The 24,864-nt window shown below is 43.8% G+C and overlaps 1 protein-coding gene across 8 annotated transcripts in view; it reads right to left on the reverse strand.

Moving 5' to 3' along the window:
- The window catches only part of LOC147438492 (uncharacterized), a 250,201-nt gene extending 236,134 nt beyond the window's left edge, over positions 1–14,067 (reverse strand). For 4 of the 8 annotated variants that reach the window (XR_015184499.1, XM_086484593.1, XM_086484592.1 and 1 more), the window contains exon 1: positions 13,904–14,056. The gene's annotated coding sequence lies outside the window, so the exon portion shown is untranslated. Of the gene's footprint in view, positions 1–13,903 lie in introns of all 8 variants that reach the window. The other 4 variants (XM_086484591.1, XM_086484590.1, XM_086484594.1 and 1 more) reach the window with 4 other exon arrangements.
- Between the last annotated feature and the right edge of the window lie 10,797 nt (positions 14,068–24,864).

Consider the following 24,864-nt stretch of genomic DNA (forward strand, 5'->3'; position numbering starts at 1 on the left):
TCTGTCGATTTGAAAGAGGCTAATCTTATCTTCTCGGACATAGGACACAGGAAATACGACTGTCCGCTCAACATCTTCTCGGTTGGTGCAGAAACCTTGTGTAGCAGCACTTAGTGATCCCACAACCATGCAGTTGAAAGAACAGGTTGGTGGTTGTCAGAGTCACCGAAGTTGATTTCTTGAACAAGGTCTAAGAGGGTATTGCTAAAGATGTTTATGTAGGTGAAGAGATTGCCGCTTTTTGGAGCATAGAGACATAATAAGCTGGAGCTGGTGTTTGATCAATATAGATATCTGCATATGCTTCTTGTAGCCATCCTTGCGGAAGATCATCGAAGTGTAGTTCATTAGACACAGAGGTGAGGTTTGACTTGGTCAGATAGTCAGACAGAGGAGGCTGAGGGTTCGGCGAACTCGTGCAAAGGAGCATTCTTTCCTCCTCTATGGTTGATAGGCTCACCAAGCCCAAAGGCTCGTGCTATAGCAACATCTGAGTCATCAGCCTCGATGACCTTGACACCTGTTTCCTGGCTAGGCGGCACACTATGGCCAGCTACTATAAGGATATTGGAAGATGGGTTATTCTCATGCAAAAGATTGAATAGAGACCCCATAACAAGGCATAGACTTAGTAGGTTCCAACCATTTCAGCAGGTCTTCTTTTGGCCCGTCAACAGGAGTAGGTTGTACCAGCTCCGGTTTGGACTCCATTGACAAAGAACTATCTTGCACCACTGAATCAATGTGACATGAAACATTTCGGGCTTTCGTACGTTTCGGGGTTTCAAGGTTTTTGAAATGTTCGTTTCGGAGCTCAAAGAAAGCGAAACACATGCTTCCCCAAAATAAGAGTAACAGGCTCTGAATGACCTGGGCATGCCAAACTTGCTTCCCCTGTCATACCCATCTCCTCTGCACGAATGCCCAACTTTGATGCCAATTCTCGTGATATGAAATTTGCACGGGCTCCTGGATCAAAGAAAACCAGCACTGTCTGGTCTCTAAGTTTGCCCCAAGCTCTGCATAGTTCCGTGGCATCTATGTTTGGCTGATCTCCAACCAAATCTGGGACAAGTCCTGCACTTGGCTTTGGCTTCTTCCCTTTATGGTCTGACTTGTCATCCTTATCTTGTGACTTCTTCTGTGGGCATTCATTTGCAAAATGTCCTTCCTGTTCACAAATGTAGCATTTCTTAGCCTCCCTAAGAGCTTTCATTTCTTCAAAAGTTTTGCCAGAAAAATGCCTTTTTTGTCCTTGTCCTCGTCCCGAAGGAGATTTAGACTGCTTCTTGGACGTATTAGCTTCTTCATTGGAGGGCTTCTTTGTGGGAGGCTCAGAAGGCTTTGCTGCAACATTTCTTGGCTGAAAACTGTTTGCCCTGGGACCCTTTCTTGTGACTATTAAATCCATCGGAATCTCCCTTTGACAGATTGCTGGCCACTCTTGCATTCTCTATCAACCGAAACATATTCATGACAGTAGTCTTTGTGCAGTAGTTCCTGATCTTCTTGGGCAATCCGCAAAAGTACTTCTCAATCTGTTCTGACAATGGCACAAACCTGTAAGAGGTGACTAGCAACAGTGCGGCCCAAAACTGTTTATTGTACTCTTCCAGATTCGCACACAGTTTAACATTCAATTCGTGCCATTCTATCATCACATCCACTTCAAGGGTGTTTGTAAGCCATGCAAGTGCAAAAAGCTGTTTGAATTGGACCCACGTTGTTGGGACTTGAGTCTTGACCCTGGTTCAACAATGCGGTCCACCATTGAAGCGCATTCCCTTTCAAGAAAGTGGCAGCCTTGCGTATCTTTGAAGATTTCGTGAAGTTTCCTTCAGCATAAGTTGCAACAAACTACAGTATGAAGGTCAAAGCCTTCAATTGGTCCTCAGTTCCTCTGAAAGTTTCAAACTTCACTCCCTGCCCACCTTCCTTGTAATCCTTAAGCTGACTCAAAGGAGCCACGTTGTCATAAACAGGTGTCTGTAACAGTGGTGCTCCATGATTGTTCATTCCAGCACTCGCATCAACTGTTTTACCTGTCGTATCTGCATTTTGTACGTATGGCTGCGAAAAACCAGCCATACCAAATTGTGTTCCAGGCACTCGAAACTAATCATAGGCACCCTGAAAACCTGGTTGGACACCCATGTTTGCGTACATAGGGTTACCCATGCCTGTTTCAATTGTCCCAAACACATTCCCTGGCATATAACCTGTGGAAGGTCCAGCCATCGCTTGAACACTGAACCACCTCCAAAATAACCAGGATAAGTATTAGGTAATGGAAGGGTCTTACGCATAGCCTGTTCATTACTCCCTTGACCATTCACAAACGGTTCCTATCCAGCTAAAGCAAGTTGCTTTGGATCATTGGACACCGCTAATTGCTCAACCATATGGGCTTTCCCTCGAGCATCACGAGTCCTCTACGCATTGAAAATCTCCTTTTCTTGCAACGGCTCAGTCATGCCCTGTATGGTAGGCTGAAAACCCTGTGTTGGAGCCTGTAAGAACTTCTGCATCCTTGGGTTGCTAGCCAACTGCTGAAACATATCCATGCATCAACGCAGTTGAGCTCTAAACAACCTGTCCTCTTCTTGAAGAGTGAAGGAACTTTCTCTATGCCATGTGAGGAAGATCCCTCTTCTTTTCTCTGCCATAACGACAAACTCTGTGTTGCTTTCACCCACAACAATCCACGCTGCACTTTTTGAAGAAAAAGTGACTATCCCCTCGATGGAACCATAAAACCGGCCTGTACAACGTAGAGAGCGGTGCTATTTCAATTACCTGTTAACTTTACACAGAGCACTGAGAAGGAAAGAGAACACAGATGCGTCCAGCGACTAGAATGTCACTGCGCACACAAGACCGACACCCTGTAGACCCCAAAGACTAGCACCCCTTTCGGTATTTCTTTATTAATTTAAGATAGACAATCCGACCGTCCAAACATGGCGAGGATTGAAAACGCAGGTTTTCGACCTGATTTCGGCAGCATAACGATGCAAAAACCCTTGTAGATCAAAAGTACCTGTCTAGGGCGGATTCCCTCGCTATCTGGAAGCTTTCTGGTGAGCTGTCATAGAAATTCAGCGTGCTGTAATTCTCTGTTTTTCACTGTCGGGTGCCCAAAAGCCTGTACACGTATCCCAAGGCTCTCACGAGGCTCCCCTGGTGTTCCCTTGCACTTTAGGTGAGAAACCCTAAACCTGCAGAAAAACACAGCAAGCTGTAATTCCCTGTTTCGGATCGTTTTTAGCAGAGCGAACACGCCTACGCATGTCCCAAGGGCTCCCGCACGCAATTGGACAGTTCCCCTGTGAATTGGACGAGTTTTCACGCGAGAAAACTCTTCAAACTCGCAATATTTCGCGATGGAACTGTGCGTACTTGTGAGGGATTAGCAATTAGCTAATCCGGTTCCTATTCAAAAGGCTCTTGCCTTGGCAAACGCGCATGAACCCCCAGAACTGTACATATTCATCTAAGTAGCCCAACTAGTGGGGCATTACCATATGTGCCGAAGGGGGGAGAGGGATGCATGAGAGCAAGTCATCGTGCTACATGAGACAGAGGAGAAGGCAAGCTTTCCATTAAAGCTATAGACCTGCACCCACTACTCACACACACACTATAGGTCACTTATGATCAAAAATCAGCCCTCTCTCTCTTGGGCCCCTCCTCTTGCAGAGGTGTCCTGCAGAAGTGATCTCCTCCTGCCAAGTGTCCAGTTTGCCCCTTTGAGTTAATTCCCTAGTTCCCACTGACTTATAAAGTTGTAGGTGACTTTCCGAGTGGCCGAGACTTCATTTGGCGCACACAGACTTCCTTTCTCATCAGAATTCACTGCTAACTAGCCCAACCAGTCCCAGATTGACCGACCTAGACTCCCGGTGCGAGAAACCTGTTCGACCGCAGTCGTTTCACACTGGCCATGCAATGTCCACTTGTACCTTTTCAAGGGTTCCGGGCAAAATAAGTAAAAATAAAATTAAATAAAAATATCTAGTACTTATTTATGGAAGGCAACAAGAAAAATACACCTCCTGGTGACACTTGCATCCGTCCATACCTCAAAGGGGTCATCCCAAGAGGCAAGGATAAGACACGGCGCTTCTGTCACCCCAACCTTGAGAGCTGTGAAAGCCTCAATGGCTGCCTCAGGTAAATCCACGCGTTGTTGGCGAGTCTTTACCCCTTTCAAAACATCTGTCATAGGTACGGCAATGCGTGCAAAATTCTCTATGTGCAAACTATATGCTTGACATAAACCAAGAAAAGAATGCACATCATATGCAGTTTTGCGCAAATCCGTACATGTTCCACCTTCGCGGGGTCTAGCTTGACGCCTTCTGCAGAAATGATATAATCCACTCAAATTTCTTAGCTGCAATGTACAGCTGACCCTCATCCAAACGAGTTAGTTCCCTTTCTACATCCTTTTCATGTTGTTCCCACGATGCAGAAAAAATGAGAATATCATCAAGAAAGATGAACACACAAACACCAACCATATCGCCAAAAGTGCTTACCATGAGACGATTAAAGGTACCCTCGGCACCTGTCAATCCAAAAGGCATGACTACATACTCCCATTGCCCTCGCTCCGTGCGAAAGGCGGTCTTGTAGATGTCGCCTTTGAATACCCTTACCTGATGGTATCCACTTTTAAGATCGACCTTACTAAAAACCTTTGCCCCATTGAGCCTATCAAGGTATACTCACTGCGAGGCATCGGAAACTTGTTCTTGACGGTCATCTTGTTCAATGCCCTGTAATCAACACACAAACGAAACGAACCATCTTTCTTGCGGACAAACAAAATAGGAGCAGCAAAAGGACTTACACTAGGATGTATGAATTCTCTAGCCACTAACTCCGTGAGTTGCCGCTCTAACTCTTCTTCCTGTGTCTTGTTCAAACTACACGGAGCGTTACTGACAGGCTCTGCTCCCTCCTTAAGCTCGATGCGATGGTCCTCCGGCCGCTTGGGTGGGAGACGGGGTGGAAGATCATCCTGCAAAAAGAGATCCTTAAACTTGGTAAACAACCGCTTGTGCTCCTTGTCGTAATTCACGCTTTGCCTGCACATGAGAAATAATATGCAAAGAATGCAAACCCTCCTCACCACGAATGATCATGGGAGAGTCACTTTTGGCATTTAAAGAGAGAATATTCTCCTCCCAATCAATGAGAGGGTTATGCTCACAAAACCATCTAATGCCCAAAAGCATATCACATCCTGAGAGAGGAGACACGACAAATTTCCTACGGAAGGCAGCTTATTGAACTGCAAACAACACATCAAGACACTCTTGCGTGATGAGAGTCCATACCGGGAGCGAAGCCCGACACCTCGAGAGGAGATGCTTGACTAACCTCTAGGCGGGCTCTCTCTACAAGAGAGGCACTTATCACATCATGTATACTGTCTGAATCAAACAATATGACAAAACGCTAACCCTTCACATGACCATAACACTTAAAGAGAGACTCCTCAATGTGTGTGTCAGAAACATTTGAAGATGCAGGTTGGTTCATTAGAGTGCTTGTGGTAGCTGCGGGTGCCTTAGGTTCTTTAGGTGGGGCTATCTTAGGACAAGCCGCTTTAATGTGACCCTTGACGTGACATTGATAACAACGACCTTCCTTGCCATAAATGACTTGTTCTTCTGCCGTTACGTATCCTCTTATAATTTTTTTTGCGGCTTTTTCATCCGGGGTTAGCTTAGGTTTAGCAGGTGTTTTAGCTTTACCCTTAGATTCATTTGTGAGTTCTTTTCCGAAGGATGAGAGGAAGATTGGCTAGAAGAGTTACCGTTCTTACCATTCTAAGGGTTCTGAGTAGTCTGAGAGGTACTTCGAGACGACTTGTCCTCGTTAGGCTTTCCCTTGTTGTGCTTCATCTCTTGGGAGAGAGCAATTGCTACCGCCTTGTTGAGATCCACGGGGTCGAAGACCTCTACATCAAACTTGATATATTCGTCCAACCTAAAAAGGAAAGCCTCTTTGCGCTCATCATCTGATTTGCGTAATTGGGTGCCGAGCTGCAAAACACAGTTAGAAAAAGACATGACTGGCATACCATTTTGCTTGAGATTGCGCCATTTTTCTTTCAACCGCGCTAGGTACTAAGGAGGCATAAACCGTGCCTTGAGCTTGTCATGGGAGTCAGCCCAATTGAAGGAAAGGGCATGTCTTCGTCGGCTTCCTCTAGGTGCGCGGTCAATTGTACCTCTTGCCATGCATGATACCAATTAATGGCATCACCGGCATGGCTGCCCCGTTAAAACCTTGCTATTCTCTGTCTTCTTAGTTGTCGCAAAATAAGCATTAAATTAAGGCAACCAAGAATGAATAATGCTAGCATCCATCTTACGTCATACTTACTGAGTGTCAACTTCTCAGTGACGGGGTTGTTGGAGTCCGAATCTCGGCTTGCGCCACATGATGAACCACGAACATTTTTGGCCGGCTCAGGTTTCGAGGTAAGTACATGTAGGACCAACTCGTGCATGCGTTAGTCTCTCTGCGCCTCACGCTCTAACTCCAAGGCCAGTCTTCGGCCGCTACCCGCTGTGCTTCATGTGTTTGCTCACGCTCAAGCTCAATAGCTGCCTTTCTTTCTTTGGCCGCCATGTGCGCTTGCTCACGCTCACGCTCCAAGTCGGCCTTTCTTTCTTTGCGCTCACGATCCAATTCTGCTTTTCTTTCTTCGCGCTCACGATCCACGATTGCCTTTCTTTCTTCGCGCTCGTGCTCCAAGGCAGCACGGTGCGCTTCTTGTTATAACATCATGTCCATCATCATCTTGACCAAAGCCTCCATAGGATTTGGTGCAATCCTTGGTGTAGATGGGGAGGGGGGAGGGTCGGAAAAACCTCCTGGTGATAAAAATTCTTCTTCACCACTTCCATGCTCATCACCTCCATGTGAAGTATCCATTCCGCTTCGGGTGGTGATCATACACTGAAGTCTTGGGTTCTTAAGTTCACGAGGAACTTGGGTGCTTGTGGTTCTTGGATTCTTGGGTTCTTGAGGTTCTTTCTTTAGCTGGCAACCTGTGTTAGAGAAAGATCTTCTCTTACCCAAGCTCTTCTCTTTCTCGTGGGTGCACCCCTTCGCGACCTTGCGCTCACACCAAGGTTGCTTTTTCCCACCTCACGTCAATTGGCCGGCCGCTAAGTGCACGGTCCACTCTCAATGAGTGAAAAGAAAAACAAGGGAAGGTTGGACAAGCCCTTCTTTCTTGGGTTTCTTGTCACTCTTCAAAAACACGATTAGGAATCGACACGCCCAAGTGAACTTGGGTTACGTGCGACCGCAACAAGCAAAAAAAATCCTTGTGGTTCTTTCCTTGAGTGATACAAAACACTGCCAAAGCTCTGATACCAATGTAAGGTGCAGCGGAAGTGAGTGCTCCGAACTGTGCTCAAGGGTTCCTTTTACTTACGGAAGGGAGAGCCTTCCGTTCCTTTAGTGAGAGAGTGCAAATGAAGATAGGCACAATAGTAGACAACCTCCAAGTCTCAGGTAATCCCTCACACATGACACGATTGAACAACACTGTTAGAACCTCTACCAACATATCCCTAGCATGTATAAAGTGCTCCGCTACTAAACCATCGTGATCATATGCCCTCCCAGTCTTCATCCTATCAATGGCTCTCTTTACCATCTCAATGGTAAAGAAGGTGCTCGTAGGTGGGCATGGCTCTATAGGATCTGGAAGGGGAGAGAGAGAGAGAGACTTCTCAACCGACCAACCTTGGCAATGAATAACTGATCATTATACAATGGGGACAATCGGTTGTTTATGTACCCACCTCAGTAAATTGCCCTACCCAGACTTTGACAAATAAGTTAAAAAAATAACTGAAGCTAAAATAAATATTGGGATCACATTGGGCTATTCACTTGAGATGCTACTAACTTTAACACAAGGAGACACCAAAAAGTTCATAGAAACCGGCCAATATAGGAAACACATACATCTCTACAAGAGAATCACCAAGGAAGAAATCTCAAATGCTAAAGAAATCAATCCCCTGGCTGAAAATGGCTACATCGATCACATCTCAAGGAAGTAGGTAGGAGAGGAATCAAAAACTAAACTCTTCCAAGACCAAATGTAGGAGAACTTGATAGAAAGCATACATCCCAATGAAGAAAAACAAAGTCCCGAAGGCCTTCTGAAGTTAAGGGGGGATAAGAGTTATGAAGAGTAGGTCTGAATGAGTGTTTATAATTTAAATATAAAATTGTGTTGTCCATTTCCACACAAATGCCCTATATGGTATAAAAGGCACCACTTAAACAACAAGGTGAAAGGCTTAAAAGGAAGTAAAATGAAAACAATAAAATGAAGGGATACAAACTAAAACAAAAGAATACTTTAATGCTTTCATAAGAAAATGTAGGTCTACTAAGCACAGAAAATTATAAAACAATGTAACGAAATGAACTTTTATGAAGTCTGTAAATGAAAGACTCTTTCACAAATTAAAAATACTAAAAAAAATATCAATGAGTCATTACTTCAAATCATGGGGTCAAACTCCTATTAATGCACTCCTAATCTCTTGTTCTCTAAGGCCTTTTTGAGCCTAACAAAAAGTCACTGCGAGACAGCACAAAAACAAGTGCTAAAATCATGAGGCCTACCTCCAAAAGAATGTAGCGTATCTCCTTATAATTGAAAATGAGAAGATTAACCATCCACTGGGCAACCATAGGCTAGTGCTATTGGGTGCACTTATTTAAGAGTGATTCCTAGAGAGACATCAATGATCAAGGAGAAAAACAAAGAAAACATGAGAGAGAATCTCACTCTTGGTCAACCAAACCACACCCACCAAAAATCACAAACATCTGGCAAAACTCCATCCAAGAAATCTCGGAAAGAATGCCCTATAAGATAAACCTAGAAATAACAATAATGATGAGACCACAAAGCTCAAGTCCGAATACCAATCATCACTAAGGAGAGAATATGGTGTACTTGTGAACAAAACTCCATAACAGATTCTGTGATAACTTGTCTACCTGTAGCTCAGGATTAGACATGGAGAGTACAAAAAATACAACTCAAAACTACCTCCTCTGATGACCTGCACTCCATACTTCAATACGCTCTATGAGGACCAGAAAACTTCTCATGTCACGTGCACATCTAACCCTATGTGCATGTGGACAAGCTACTTCATGTCCAGGGTTCAATTAGCTTAGGAAGTGTTCTGGCACCTTTGTGAGTCTGTTCGCACGCCGTACATGTCCAGGCACTTAGCGTAGATGCATATCCTCTGGTTGCACACAGCATGATCATCAGATTACCATCAGAATCCATCATGAGCATTTTTTAGTGCATAGAACCCATTTTTCCTATTTTAGCCATATTTCACTTATTTTTATTAAGTGACCTTGTTGGAAAACTGGGTAGGGCAATTTGTCTAAGGAAGTATAAGAAAAGCAGCGCTAGCACTTTTTGGCAGAAGAGGCAGCAGAGACCCAGTTGTCTGGCAATGCACCTTTTCAGCAAGACCCCCGGCGGAACAACTTAGCGTTTTCAGCCATCAAGAAAAGCCAGCGTTTTTCCAGCCATTGCAGATCAGCCCCAACGTTTTGCAGTTGCAGATCAGCCCGGCGTTAGCAGATTCACAGCAGATCCCCTAGCGTTTTTGCAATTGCAAACTACCATCAATGTTTTGCAGATTCCCGGCGACAAAACCTTCACTTGCATCAGCGTTTTGCATTTTCAGCAGTCAAACCTTGCAAATCTCACCTTCCCGCAGCAGATCCTCGCCACACGGTCTAATCAGCCAACGTTTGCAGATTCAGCCCGCTATTCGCAGATTTCAGTATCTGCGTTTTCAGTGCATCGTCGTCCTCGCCGTCGTCTCCAACATAGAGTCTGAATTCAGCAAATACAAGATTTGCAAATTTCAGCCCCTAGCGTTTTCAATTTTCAGCCCGTCTCGTCGTCGTCGACATCGTCGGCAAGACCATTGCATTTAGACCATTGTAGAGATTTGTGCGATCAATAGCAAAGACTTCTCTCGCCATGAGAGAGGGGCCCTTGGAGGAGGGTTTGACAACTTTTCTGGTGTCATATTCTTCTTCTCTCTCTCTCTCTCAGCCCAGCACCTTCATTCACAGTGTTTGCCACTTTGTTGTAATCATTTGCACTCCTCTCACTAAAGGAACAGAAGGCTCCCCCTTCCGTAAGTAAAAGGAACACTTGAGCACAGTTCGGAGCACTCATCTTGAGCAAAGTTCAACGTTCACTTCTGTTGCACCTTACATTGGTATCAGAGCTTTGGCAGTGTTCTGTATCACTCAAGGAAAGAACCACAAGAATTTTTTTGCTTGTTGCGGTTGCATGTAACCCAAGTCCATAGGGGCGTGTTGATTACTAATCGTGTTTTTGAAGAGTGACAAAAAACCGAAGAAAGAAGGGCTTGTCCAACCTCCCCGCCTCCCCTTGTTTCTCTTTTCACTCATTAAGAGCGGACCGTGCATTCAGTGGCCGGCCAATCGACGTGAGGTGGGAAAAAGCAACCTTGGTGTGAGCGCAAGGCTGCCAAAGGGTGCACCCGCGGGAAAGAGAAGAGCTCGGGTAAGAGAAGACCCTTCTCTAACACAGATTGCGAGCTAAAGAAAGAACCTCAAGAACCCAAGAATCCAAGAACCACAAGAACCCAAGTTTGTCGTGAACTTAAGAACCCAAGACTTCAGTGTATGGTCACCCGAAGCAGAATGGATACTTCGCATTGGAGCCTGGAGGTGATGAGCATGGAAGTGGTGAAGAAGAATTTTCCCCACCAGGAGGTTTTTCCGACCCTCCCCCTTCCTTATCTACGCCAAGGATTGTACCAAATCCTATGGAGGCTTTGATCAAGACGATGATGGACATGATAATACAACAAGAAGCGCAACGCACCGCCTTGGAGCGCAAGCGCGAAGAAATAACGGCAGCCTTGGAGCGTGAGCGTGAGCATGCACGCTTGGCGGCCGAAGAAAGAACGGCAGTCTTAGAGCGTGAGCGCGAGCAAGCTCGCTTGGCGGCCGAAGAAAGAAAGGCAGAATTGGATCGCGAGCGCAAAGAAAGACGGTTAGCCTTGGAGCGTAAGCACGAGCAAGCGCGCTTGGTGGCCGAAGATAGACGAGCGGCCTTGGAGTTAGAGTGTGAGGCGCAGAGAGACCAACGCATGCAAGAGTTGGTCCTACAGGTACTCACCTCGACACCCGAACCGGCCAAAGATGTTTGGTGGTTCGTCAAGTGGCACAAGCCCGAGATTCGGACTTCAACAACCCCGTCATTGAGAAGTTGACATTCAGTAAGTATGATGGTAAGATGGATGCTAGTGTTATTCATCTTGGTTGCATCAAATTAATGCTTATTTTGCGACAACTAAGAAGACAGGGAATAGCAAGGTTTTAACGGCAGCCATGTACCTTGCCAGTGATGCCATTAATTGGTATCACGCATAGCAAGAGGCACAGTTGACCGCGCACCTAGAGGAAGCCGACGAAAACGTGCCCCTTTCCTTCAATTGGGCACACTTCCAAGACAAGCTCAAGGCGCGGTTTATACCTCCTCAGTACCTAGCGCGGTTGAAAGAAGATTGACGCAATCTCAAGCAGAATGGTATGCCAGTCATGTCTTTTTCTAGCTGTGTTTTGTAGCTCGGCACCCAATTACACAAATCGGATGATGAGCGCAAAGAGGCTTTCCTTTTTGGGTTGGACGAATATATCAAGTTTGATGTAGAAGTCTTCGACCCGTGGATCTCAACAAGGCGGTAGCAATTGCTCTCTCCCAAGAGATGAAGCACAACAAGGGAAAGCCTAAGGAGAACAAGAATTCGCAAAGTACCTCTCAGACTTCTCAGAACCCACATAACGGTAAGAATGGTAACTCTTCTAACCAATCTTCCTCTAGTCTCTCAGAAAAGAACTCACACAATGAATCTAAGGGTAAAGCTAACACAATTGCTAAACCTAAGCTCACTCCATATGAAAAAGTAGCACAAGGAATTTTAGGAGGATACATCACGTCAAAGAACAAAGTATTTATTCTAAGAAAAGTCGATGTTATCATTGTCACATCAAGGGTCACATAAAAAGAACATGTCCTAAGATTGAATCTAACAAATCTAAAGAACCCACAGAACCCACATCCTCTGTTAATGCCATAAATAAGAACACGAGTGTGTCCCAAGTTTCTTATGATCCTCCCATTGATGAGTCTCTCATGAAGTGTTATGGTCATGTGAATAGTCAACACATGGTGATCTTGTTTGATCCTGGTAGTAAGCATGATATGATTAGTCCCTCTCTTGTCGAAAGAGCTCGTTTGGAGGTTCGCAAGATATCTCCTTTCGAGGTATCGGGCTTCGCTCCCGGTATGGACTCTCTCATTACAGGAGAATGCCTTGGTGTGTTGTTCACTGTTCAACAAGCATCCTTCCACAAAAAAATTGTAGTGTCTCCTCTTTCAAGATGTGATATGCTTTTAGGCATTTGATGGTTTCATGAGCATAACCCTCTCATTGATTGGGCAGCCAATACTTTCACTTTCAATGCCAAAAGTGACTCTCCCATTGTCATTTGTGGGAAGGAAGTTGTTCATTCTTCATCTCTCATTTCTAATGTACAGGCGAAGCTTGAAAAGAATCAAGAGAAGGAGACTCTCTCAGCCTTGTCTTCTCCAAAGCACGACACACATGATTTGCATGATACAGATGTGATTATTCACAAGGATGATGATTTGCATAATAACGATGTGATTGTTCACAAGGATGATGGTTTAAGTGATGCTTTTTCTAGTAAAGCTAACCTCATTGCAGATTCGATCAATCACGAAGAACCGATCTTGGCTCTCGAGTCGAGGTCCAAAGAACCCTCTCAGGAAGTATTATGGTTCGCATGATTAGTCAGCACGCATTGTTCAAGTGTTTCGTTCTAACGGTTTCTTGTATTTTCGCCATCGTCTTTACGTGTTCCCTTTTCACAGGCATGCCGTATTGTACGATGCACATGATTCACTCAGGAATGAGACGGATGTATGCAGATTTCTATCGAAAAGTTTACATGACACAATCTCAGAAAGAGCACAAGAAGGATTGAGCATCAAACATCGGCATTTCCATTGTGATTTGCCACAGTTCATTGATTTAGATCAGAAAGTCAAGATTCGACCTCATTTTTTGCGTGTGTTTGATGAACGGTTTGCGACTCCGTCACTTTGTTCATCTGCATTGCATGCGCAGTTTTTTCGAAAGAATAGTCTTTTTCCAATCACTCTACATGGAACAGGTCTATTTATGTTTTTGTGTTGGAGGTGGTTTCAGGAGGGGGCCGCGGCCACATCTCACACATGTTATCTCTGAATATATTTCCTTGTCATTCTAATGAGTGCCTCAAAAAATTATCCTCTCTTTTTCATTAACGAAAAGGAAGGCATCACTAAGGCCTCACCCCTTTGGGACAGGCCAAAAAAGGCAAAAACAAAAAACTAAACCAAAAGGACAAATCATGGAAAGAATAGGGAGGGAGACCTACACATGTCACTCATACACACACACTTACTGAGGTCCTCAAGTTGACATCCATAGAATAAAAAAAAGAAAGTGGACCGCATACTTACTCTTACTCAAACCCTTAACTCAACATCCATACAGACATACAAAGAGCAGAAATACTCAAACACAAGGGCTCACTCACACACTCCCACCCATACCCAACACTCACGTCCAAGACAAGAATACACATACTCACACTAAGCGCTCTCTCTCGTTCTCGTGTATTAAAAACTTAAATCTCTCCCTCAGACACGCACACACCGCTCGCTCTCTCTCTCTCTCTCTCTCTCTCTCTCTCTCTCTGCACTTACGAGGCAATGGCGAATAGTGGAGATTGGAACCTGGTATTTGCCAAAGACAACGCTGAAGGTGATAGACCAGATTGAACAATAGCTACGAACGCGCAGCCGTGCACGTACAAATCTGCTGCAGAGAGGATTTCGAAAGAATTAAGGGAAAATACCCCTCTAATTTGTGGAAATTCCCAAAATACCCCTCAAATTTCAAAAATTACCAAAATATCTATTTTGGTTGGAGTGTTCAAGATTTTCTCCTTTTTGACAATTTAGATCCTTTTTTGAGTGCTTAGCATGTAATTTCTCACAAATTACCTTGCCAAAAGGGCAATTATGTCTAAAAATAATGAAGAAATTCATCTCCAAAGCCTACGTAACACACCCAGATTCTAGTTTTAGCAACTTGTATTAATAGACAATGAATCTTCTTATGAAAAGCTACAAATTTTTTCGTCTTTCAAGAAATTTAATCTCACGACCAAGGGTACTTTGGGAATTTTGGAAAAATTGAAGGGCATTTTGGGAATTTGTGACAAAATATTGGGGGTCTTTTTGGAATTTTTGAAATTTGAGGGTATTTTGGGAATTTCCACAAATTAGAGGAGTATTTTGGTAATTTTCCCAAGAATCAACTATTCTGACAAGGGGAGGCGAGGCCAGCCTCGTTTATAAGTGACACGGATCTACGGCAAGGGCGCCTTTTCGGCAGGGCGAGGGGCTTTGGACCGTCAGATCAACGCAACGGGGGGCAAGGATTTTTAGGTTAATAGTCGCAAGGTTTTCCACGTGTCACGACATGCGGGTTGGATAAGGAGCATGTGTCTTGTGCGGGAGGTAGGGGGTTCGAGTCGTTACACGATGATCGATGGGAAGTCTAAATTTTTTGCATGGCGGAGATGGGATCAACGGTGGATTGATTCTCCACCGTAGATCCCATGACTCTAGGGACAAAGGTCTAAGGATCTTTAATGAAGACCCCATGATCCTGGTTATGTTTTGCCTCTGTTAGGACACCCCATGATGGAATCACGGGGTCTACGGCGAGGAACTAAGGGTGGGAAACTTGAGAAACTTGGCAGCGCAATGCCTCGTCACTAATTGACACACCCCTAAGGAGGTGGGATCAATGGCTCACATTAGCCGTCGCGAGGCAGGTACAATCTGGGCCGTCCGATCGTTTTTTGAACTAGGTGTGAACTAAGAGTGAACTCGGGAGGTATGTGCACCACACCAAATTTGGTGTGAACTCGGTGTGAACTTGAGGTGAACTAAGTGTGAGCTTGGGAGGGTATGTACACCACACCAAATTTGGTGTGAACTCAATGTGAACTAGGTGTAAACTTATCTGCAAGAACGTGATGTATAAACTTAACACACACGCACCTTTCAACGAGCGTGTGATAGCTTAGCGATTAGAGTCAATTCCAAGGGGGAGAGAGGAAGTTCCGGATACGAAAACGTGGGAATCTTTTGCATTCCCTAGGCAATTCAACGATCACGATCAACTGACGATTGTGAGCCGTCAATCCCACCTCCCAAAAGTAGGTGTCAATTAGTGACGAGGAGCGCAATGGCCTAACCACGTAGACACGTGCCTTTGGGTGTCTCTAATGCCCAAACCAAAACCTATACAGTAAACCTATGTAGCTAGAAATAAATTAGGGCACAAAAAAGATTCCCCTTTAAAATTGGATGGCCAAGTTAACCTCGCATCTTGCGCACTCAGTTTGCCACCGAGGCTCTTCATTAAAGAAACCACACCCTTCAGCGTTGTGGCATGGGAGGGTGGGATCAAGGAGCCTACAACAATTGGGCCCCATAAATCCTGTTGGAAAAATGAATCTCGAGTGTTTGTTGACAAAATAATCTATGATACACAGGATTACTTCATCTCTATTGCACTTTTACACATCAAAAGTAAACACAGACACTTTTACACATCAAAAATGTATCTCGAGTGTTTGTTGACAAAATAATCTATGATACCCAGGATTACTTCGTCTCTATTGCACTTTTACACATCAAAAGTAAACATAGACACTCATACATCAAGAAGGCACACACGCAACATGGTTAGGGCATGTGTCTCTCATGCAATGCGCACAATGGGGCATGTGCCTCTCATGAAATCCTGAGAGGTGGAAGAGGGAGAGAATCATCAATGTGATCTACTGTCCCAATTCACCTCATCATTGATCCCATCATCCCATGTCCTTGTGAGTTAGTGATGAGGCCTACATAGAGCATGCCTTAGGATTTTTCTATTCACATGAAGGTGTGGTATTGCAAACTACAACCAAGGGAATTTTTATCCACGTGCCATGTTAAAAAGTGCCATGTTAAAAAGACGAGAACAAGCTCCTTTTTTCTCTTAAGATAGACATTCTAGTTACTAAAAGTGAATAACATTTTCGTTTGTGCGGTTGCTTTCACACTCCCACCTCTTGCTAGAGCAGGATGGTTGCAACCAATTTGCAACTTGCAACCCCCAACAGCTCTAACAATCCGCACAAGAACAGAGAATTTTGTAAATGGTTGCCAATTGGTTAGCAGTTAAGCCATTGTGTGGCAAACACTTAATCCCATGTAGATTGCAGGAGCTTAGTGTGAATGTTACTTTTAAAAAGCTTTTGGCAAACATGCCTTTCAAATAAAGGCTTTTAGAGAGAGAGAGATGCACTGATTGCCAACTCATTTGTAAAGTTCTTTCTTGTGTGTGTGTGTGTGTGTGTGTGTGTGTGTGTGAGAGAGAGAGAGAGAGAGAGAGAGAGAGAGTGAGAAATAGCATTTAACATTGTATACTAGCGAAAGCGAACATGCAACAAAGGAGATGGAAGCCCCTCGAACTTTTTCAGCTTTGCCTGCTCCCATCGCCCTCATCCCCTTCTAATTTGAGCTTCATCCAGAGCCCTTCATCTCCCAACGCCAACGAGAGAAAATGGTTCCCTGCACAAGGCAGGACGCCCCCGAGGTGCCTTTAGTCCAAAAAAGGAGGGTAAGAAGCTTCATTGGAGTGGCACAAGAGCTGCCCAACCATGCCCCCTCCCCCCCCCCGAGAGCAGCCTTGCAATGGAGGCCTCTCCTTGCCTCACACTCATCCCTTGTAGAGAACCCTCACGAACCCTCATGCTGGTCGTGACTATTACCACAAAAAAGCCACTTATTATGAAATTCTTCTCAATAACCTTATGTAGGCCATAGTGAATTTTCACCTTGTTTAAATGACTTGAAATGTTAACAATCAATAACCTTTTAAAATTATATGGGGTGAATTTTTTTTTTCAATGACTTCAAATGTCAACAATTAGGTTAATGTGATGTTACTTGGAAATTGGAAATTAGGATTTGGAGTGTGGAGTCACAAATTATTATTCTAAGGCTTTAAATTTGTTTAGACAAGGAGTAAACTAAGCCACAAATTATATAAATAACTAATGGCGTATTCTATATTGACATATCCACTTACTATTTTCACAAAAGTGAGGCCATTAGGTCTCCACAAACTCAGAAAAACAAGGTGAAGACTTCATGATGGCCTCAAGAAGGCAACAATTTTTGTTGTAGTACATTGAGCAATTATTAGAACACATTTGACATGTTAATAGAGAGAGAGAGAGAGAGAGAGAGAGAGAGAGAGAGAGAGAGAGAGAGATGCACATGATTGCCAACACATTTGTAAGATTCTTTCTCGTGTGTGTGTGTGTGTGTGTGTGTGTGTGTGTGTGTGTGTGAGTGTGAGAGAGAGAGAAATAGCATTTAACATTGCATACCAGCAAAAGCGAACATGCAACAAAGGAGATGGAAGCCCCCCAACTTTTTTAGCTTTGCCTGCTCCCCACCAGCCCTGTCCCTTAGCTTAGCACAAGCTCACCATAGACAAGCATGTAGTAAAAAATGGAGTTGTTGTTTATTCATTCAAGAAATGAGCTTTTAGTAGCTCTACACCCTTGCTCCACAGTATGTGGGATAAATCCACTCTCCTCTCCTTGACTCACACCTTAGGACAAAGCTCACACTTTACAATCCTCTCCTTGAGGTTTGGACTAAGACAAGACACTGAAGATGCATGATCCACACAGGCTAACAAAATCCACATAGGATGGTGATATCCACACAGGAAAATAAAGTCCACAAAGGATGGTGATATCCACACAGGATGATAAGATCCACACAGGAAAAATCCACAAAGGATGGTGATGTCCACACATGATAATAAGCTGGTATCCACACGGGAAAAAGTCCTCCCCTACAAGTAGAGAGTCCGCATCTTCAAAATGGGTCTTCATAAAAGACAACGCTGCTCTCGTCTTCATCCTTTTTGTCTTCTACTATGTGAGTTGATCCTCTATCAGGTCTCTTACCTTCGTTGCTTCTGTTGTTGCTTTCAACTGCTTCATGGTCTGACTTCGTATCCTCCCCTCGAACGAGTACTTATGCCCCCCTTTTTGTTGTGCAATCAGGCTTTATTGAAAAAACGAACACAATGCAAAAATACTGATGTAAAAGACCTATTGATGCGTATGTTAATGCTGTCAATCTTTCTTTGGTCATTCTCCCTTGGTTGATTGATGCCTTTTCTTTTTCCATTGGAGTCACTCATTATGTTGGATTTGCAATTTTTGACTCGGTCATGTGCTTTGCAGTCATTACTTATTTGTCTAGTTCCATGAGATCCCGTGCATACGAGAGCCTTTTTGAAGCTAAATTTGACATAAAAAATATAAAGGGCGGTCTTACCAAGTCCACAATTACACTGGCGGTGTCTAAACCCCGTTGCAAGTGGTAGATACAAGAGATGTGGGTTCAAAAGACTTAATGACTTTTATTTTCAATCTTAATGAATGGACTTAAAATCTTTGTGAAGCTCCTCTTTACAGAGTGAAGTCACTCTTCACAAGGAATGTCTTCTTGGATTGCTTGGATATCTAGCCAAGCCGATGTGGAGTGATCCCCTTTTGCTTTGATGCTTGAAAGAAAACCCTCTTTAAAGTTAGCTTTTGAAAGGTTCTTTTGAAGTGCCGGTGGGACACTCCCCTTGGACGAATATGTGAGCCAAAGGATTGGCTGCAGGAACCAGTGCTAGTGCCAAAACGGGCACGTGGGTTTAAGGCCCTTTGAGGTAGCACGGGAACGGGGGCCCAACAAGGGCGGACCCGAAAACCCGTTTTAAAAAATGGTTGAGCGCGTGGAATCAGGCCCGTGACCAGATGTTGTGGGGGCAGGCGCTTGTGGCCGGTTGGGCAGGCGCGGGTGCGGGCAGGCGGTCGGTCTCCAGTCACCGGACAGCGCAGTTGACTTGCAGTCAGCCGATCGGGGTCTGTTTGGACCCGAAAATCCATTGTAACGCAGTTAAGCGCTTTTTTCAGTTCCGCTAGTGGGCACCCAAGTGTGGTGGGGACGGGCCTTCCTCTTTAAAATGGTCAACACCCTATAAATGGGTTGCTTCTCGCGGGTCCAGCAGAAGGTGTTTGAGCATTTAATGCATTAACTTTACACACACACACACACACACACACACTAAACAAAGTTGATGAGAGTTTTTCTGCAGAAAATCCAGAGGGTGAGAGTGTTCAAGAGGAAATTAATCAAGCTCTAGAACGTGCATATGAAGTGAGATTTGAGCATGGAAATAGTCGGTAGAGAGCTCTTGAAACAAGCTACACACACACACCAATCGTAAATGCCAATTTTACTAAAATGAGGAGCAGATTTTGAATGCAAAATGCAAGTTTCTAATGGAAAATTAATAAAATCTTATGCTAATTAATCTTCCAATTAGCTAGTGAGTAGTGGCTCAAGAGTCTTTAGCTCAAGAACATGCTCATGCTAGCCAATGGAATACTAATTAGGTATGCATTATGCAATAAAAGAGCAAGCCTAATGGATCTATCTAATGATGATCAATGAATGCTAATTGTACAAACATGCCAATGCATAATAGCAAGCCTAGCTAGCATACCCAAGCTCTGATACCAAATGTTAGGAATTGGATCGTGCTAGCTATGGTGGATGAAAGAGAAACATAGCTTCAATGTGTGAGTGTGTGTGTAAGCAAGGTTATCACTCAAGTGAATTAGGTTCCAAGATAGAATTAGCTTGGACTCATAAACACAATGTTGAGTATTGACTTAGCTTAGCACAAGCTCACCATAGACAAGCATGTAGTGCAAAATGGAGTTGTTGTTTATTCATTCAAGAAATGAGCTTTAAGTAGCTCTACAGGCTTGCTCCACAGTATGTGGAGCTTTAAGTAGCTCTACAGCCTTGCTCCACAGTATGTGGGATAAATCCACTCTCCTCTCCTTGACTCACACTTTAGGACAAAGCTCACACTTTACAGGGGCGAGCCCTAAAGCTAGGGGGATGAAGAGAACACACACACACACACACACACACACAAGGTGGGCCCAAGCTTCAAGAGGCAGCAAGGACACATGTCGAGCCGCTACCCATGTTGCCCTCATGGTGTGCCTAAAGCCTATTGGTTGGCCTCCAAAGGGGTCCAATGATAAATTTGTTAATTTAATTAATCGTTTCATCATTTATCAAGTCCTCTCTCTCAAAGGGAAAAGGAGGACACTTGTCCCAAGGCTACCCTTGTTGCTTGATAAGCTTGTTGCATGTGATTGGCTAGGCCTGGAGGGGTCCAATGAGCTTCAAGAATGAGCTACAAGGGGGGGTCGACCAAAGCAAGAAGGGGGGCTGCTTGGGGGATATACTCTCCACACACATTCACACACACTCTCATTGTGTGAAGTGCAAAGTGTAAGAACTCCATCTCCTTTTCCAAGCCAGTAGGGAAGTTGAGAGCCTACACCAACAGTCTTGGCTATGGAATGAAATCTAGTAGGGAAGTTGAGAGCCTACACCAACACTCTTGGCTATGGAATGCAAATCCAACCAAGAGCCATGCTTCAATGCTTAACCTTGCCATCTTCTCCATCTTCATTACTATGCTAGTATGTATGCTAGCAAGAAGAGTGATGATAAGTGAGGAACTACTTCTTTCCTCTATGGATTGTTTCTTCTTCCTCTTCCCTACCCTCATTCCCCGCTAGCTCTCTCCACCTTCTAAGGTGTTTGAGGCCTTGGGACTGGGACTTGGGATAGTTAATGCTTTTTACAAAGTTTATGTTATGCTCGTGATGCATGAAGCTTTCTGTCTTCATTGCATCACCTAGGTCACAAGGAACACAAAGATCGTATTGTAACAAGTCTCTCTTGATGGGAGAAACTATAATACAAATGTCTATTGGAGGGGGGACCGGCTCCACATAAATCCGGTCCTCAACTGTTGTCATGTTCTCTAAAATCTTTCTCTTGCAAAAGTATTGTTCATGCCAAGTTAACTAAGTACTATGTTCATGTTGCTACCGTCAATTAAGTTCACCCTCTACGCTCTCAAAGTAATCTCACAAAAGTGCTTTCTCTAATTTTCCTAATTCTGCTACTCTCAAGTTCATAGACCATTTTCATTACATTGGTATCATAGCTTTTGGTTTCTCTTTTCTTGCTTAAGAAGAGAGGTCCTTAAGTAGCCTATAAATGGTTGATTTTGTTAATTATATTAGGGTAAGTGGGATTGGGATCTATTATCGGTTTTGTTGAGCCCACTATGTTGGTTATGGTGCACACCTCGGGAGATTTGGACTGAATAATGGAGTCTTTTTAGACTTGCCTATGGCTTTACCATTATTGATCCATAAGAAATATGAAAGGAGCTATCCCTCGGCCACTCTGCAATATTAGACCCACTCCACTACTCTCTATAATTAACCAATTTGAGTGGTGGGTGTAGATACTTTAGTGCTGATTTTCAAAGGCTAAGAGGAGTAGCAAGTACGGTTTTAAATTTCCAAAGAATACACTAAGTAAGCACACAAATTTTTTTAACATGGCTGACAATAACCAAGACAGTAGAATGAACATTGATAACTTTGATTTTGCAGATGAAGGTGCTAATGATGATGCCCCCATGTTTGTCAATTATCTTGTTACTAGGTTGCAGCAAGCTATGGGTAACTATGCTTTGCAACCCAAAGTTAACAACTTCGCACTTATGGGATTTCCCTTCCTCTCCAAGAGGAGAGAGAGCTTAGGAGGCCTCTTGAAGAGACCCCCAAAATAAGACTCTCTCTCATAGGAGAGGAGGAATCCAAAGAGCAAGAAAATAATGAATGTTTAAGTTCCTCTAGAGATGTGGCTCCACAAAGGCAGTCTATACGGTCACCAACTCCTCCCAAGAGAAAACGGTCAACCCACAGTCCTTCTCCTTGTCACTCCGAAAGGGAAGAGAGAAAACAAAGGAAGAAAAGGGCAAGAAAGACATCACCCTCTTCTCCTTCTTCTTCACCTTCCTCCTCTTCCGACGAAAGCTATGGCTGGCTATTCTCCTAGAGAATACAAGAGGGGAGGACATCGCAAATCATATCTTGCACGATGAAGGTCACAAAAGCTCAAGAAGTTCAAAGAGGGAGGAAAGAGTATCTCTTTTGTCACATATGATGGCACCTTTGGTGCTACAAACAAAATATAGGCCTTCATCCAGCAATTTGATGTCGCCTTTGGAGACGAGGGCTTCATGGAGTCCTCCAAGCTACACCATGTAGCTATGCACTTCCAAAAATCGGCTCGTCAATGGTGGGCTAGCCTTCGTGGCAACGACGAAGCCCAAAGATATGGAAAACTCTACGAGTTTCCATCATGAAGTAATTCCTTGAAAGCAATGCAAAGGACAAAGTGCTTACTAAATGGCGCAGTTTGAAGCTTTCTCTCCCATGAGTCTATTCACAAATATGTGGACAAGGTTTGGGATTTACATCTCAAGGTTGCTGTCTTCCAAAAGATAGACTTCGTTGAGCAAAAGCAACAATTTTGTGCGCGATTACTTGAAGAGATAGCCAAGTACGTCAACTCTCAACGGTCTGGTTCTATCACCGAAGTAATCCACCACACCATGGTTGCTTCGCGCATCAATTTCCATTAAGGTGCTAGACGGAATGTCAAGCCCATGGAAAACAAATAGAAAAGTGATGAAAAGGGGAAAACCAATGCCCAAAATTCTTTCCAAGGCAATTCCAACAACAACAACAACAACAATCGGTCCAAGGAGAAGGGAGTTTACAAAGGTAAAAACAAACTCTCTACAGAAGAGCTTGAAGCTTTTTCAAGGACCATAAATGTTTTAAGTATGGAGAGCAAGGACATGGCTATTGTTCTTGCCCCAAGAGAAATGCTCGCAATGAGACTCTTAGAGCTTCCACCAAGCTCCAAAAGAGGATGCTCATTGCAAAGGATCACCCCTCTCCTATGCTTGGGGAAAGGTAAGGGTCTATGGTGTCTTCATCTATTTGACCCTGACTCTACTCACAACTTCATATCAACGGAATTGGCTACCAAGTTGGGTATTCAAGCTTTCAAGATGGGAGATATTGTAATTGCCAATACCACTTTCAAGAGATAGCAAGCCTCTGTTACTCCCTTGATTGGGAAGTTGAGGCTTCATGTCCAAAGCTATGCCAACAAAGAAGACTTCTTTTTCTCTCCTCTCCAACATGAGGATGCTATCTTAGGGGCACCATGGTTCAACCGCATGGCTGCCAACACGAAGTTCTCTGAAAGGAATCTACTTCACCTACAGGGAAAAGAACATGTATATAGATGCTAGTGAGTCTGGTAGTACTATACCACTTGTAAATCCTCTTGCTTTTGATAAATCAATGAAGAGCTCAATTTCTGCATACATGATTTTTGTCAAAGAGTCCCTAAAAGGTCCTAATGTTTTATCAAATGTAAATGGTAGGAATCAAGGAGAGTTAACCTTGTCTAATTTTCTAAAAGGATTCCAAGATGTGTCCATCAATGATATCCCTATGGACTTACCTCCAAAACGAGGGGATGATGACCATCGAATTAGCTCCTACCAAGAAGCTCATTGCCTAACAAGCCTCCTTATCGAATTTGTCAAGTTCAACAAGAGGAGAGCATGAGGCAAGTACAGATTTGGTAGAAAAAGGGACGGTGAGGCCTAGCTTCTCTCCCTTTTGTTCTCTAGTCCTTTTAGTGCAAAAGAAAGATGGTACATACCGTATGTGTGTGGACTATCGAGCACTAAACCATATCACTATCAAAAAAAAATCTCCAGTACCTCGGGTAGAAGACCTTTTTGATAAGCTACAAGGCTCTACTTACTTTAGTAGGATTGACCTTAAAAGTGGCTATCATCAAATAAGGATAGTGGATGAAGATATCCTAAAGACCGTGTTTCGTACAACATTTGGCTTTATGAATATCCAGTCATGCCTTTTAACTTGACTAATGCACCAACCACGTTCAATCGATTAATGGAGAAAATCTTTGGACCCTACCACAACTTCAATGGAGTGTCCTTGGAGGAACACAAGCAACATCTCCAAGTGATTTTCCAAGCATTGAGGGAGAACAAGCTTTTTCTCAACCAAAAGAAAAGCTAATTTTTCCTTCAAGAGATTCAATACTTAGGTCATATTATCTCTCAAGATGGTATCCGTATGGATCCATCAAAGTTAAAGGTAATAAAAGCATGGCCTAATCCAAGGAATCTACATGAGCTAAGAAGCTGTTTTGGTATGTGTGCATACTATAGACGCTTCATATCAAAATTTTCTCAACTAGCCGGACCATTATATGACTCAACAAAGAAGAACGTTTAGTATTCATGGACTGCTAAGGAGCAAAATTCTTTTGAAAAGCTCAAAGAGAAGCTTACCTCCCAACCAATCCTCATGCTTCCAGATCTCTCAAAGCCATTTGAGGTCCAATGTGATGCTTGTGGTGATTGCCTTGGAGGAGTCTTACTTCAAGAAGGGCATGCCATAACATATGATAGCCAAAGGCTCAATACAGATGAACGAGTCTTGGGCATTATTGAGAAAGAGCTTTTAGCTGTTCTACATGCCCTAGACACATGGAAGCACTATTTATTCGGGACCCCATTC

This window comes from Adiantum capillus-veneris, chromosome 16 (assembly GCF_014529385.1).
Source record: "Adiantum capillus-veneris isolate H3 chromosome 16, ASM1452938v2, whole genome shotgun sequence".
NCBI classification, from domain to species: Eukaryota; Viridiplantae; Streptophyta; class Polypodiopsida; order Polypodiales; family Pteridaceae; genus Adiantum; species Adiantum capillus-veneris.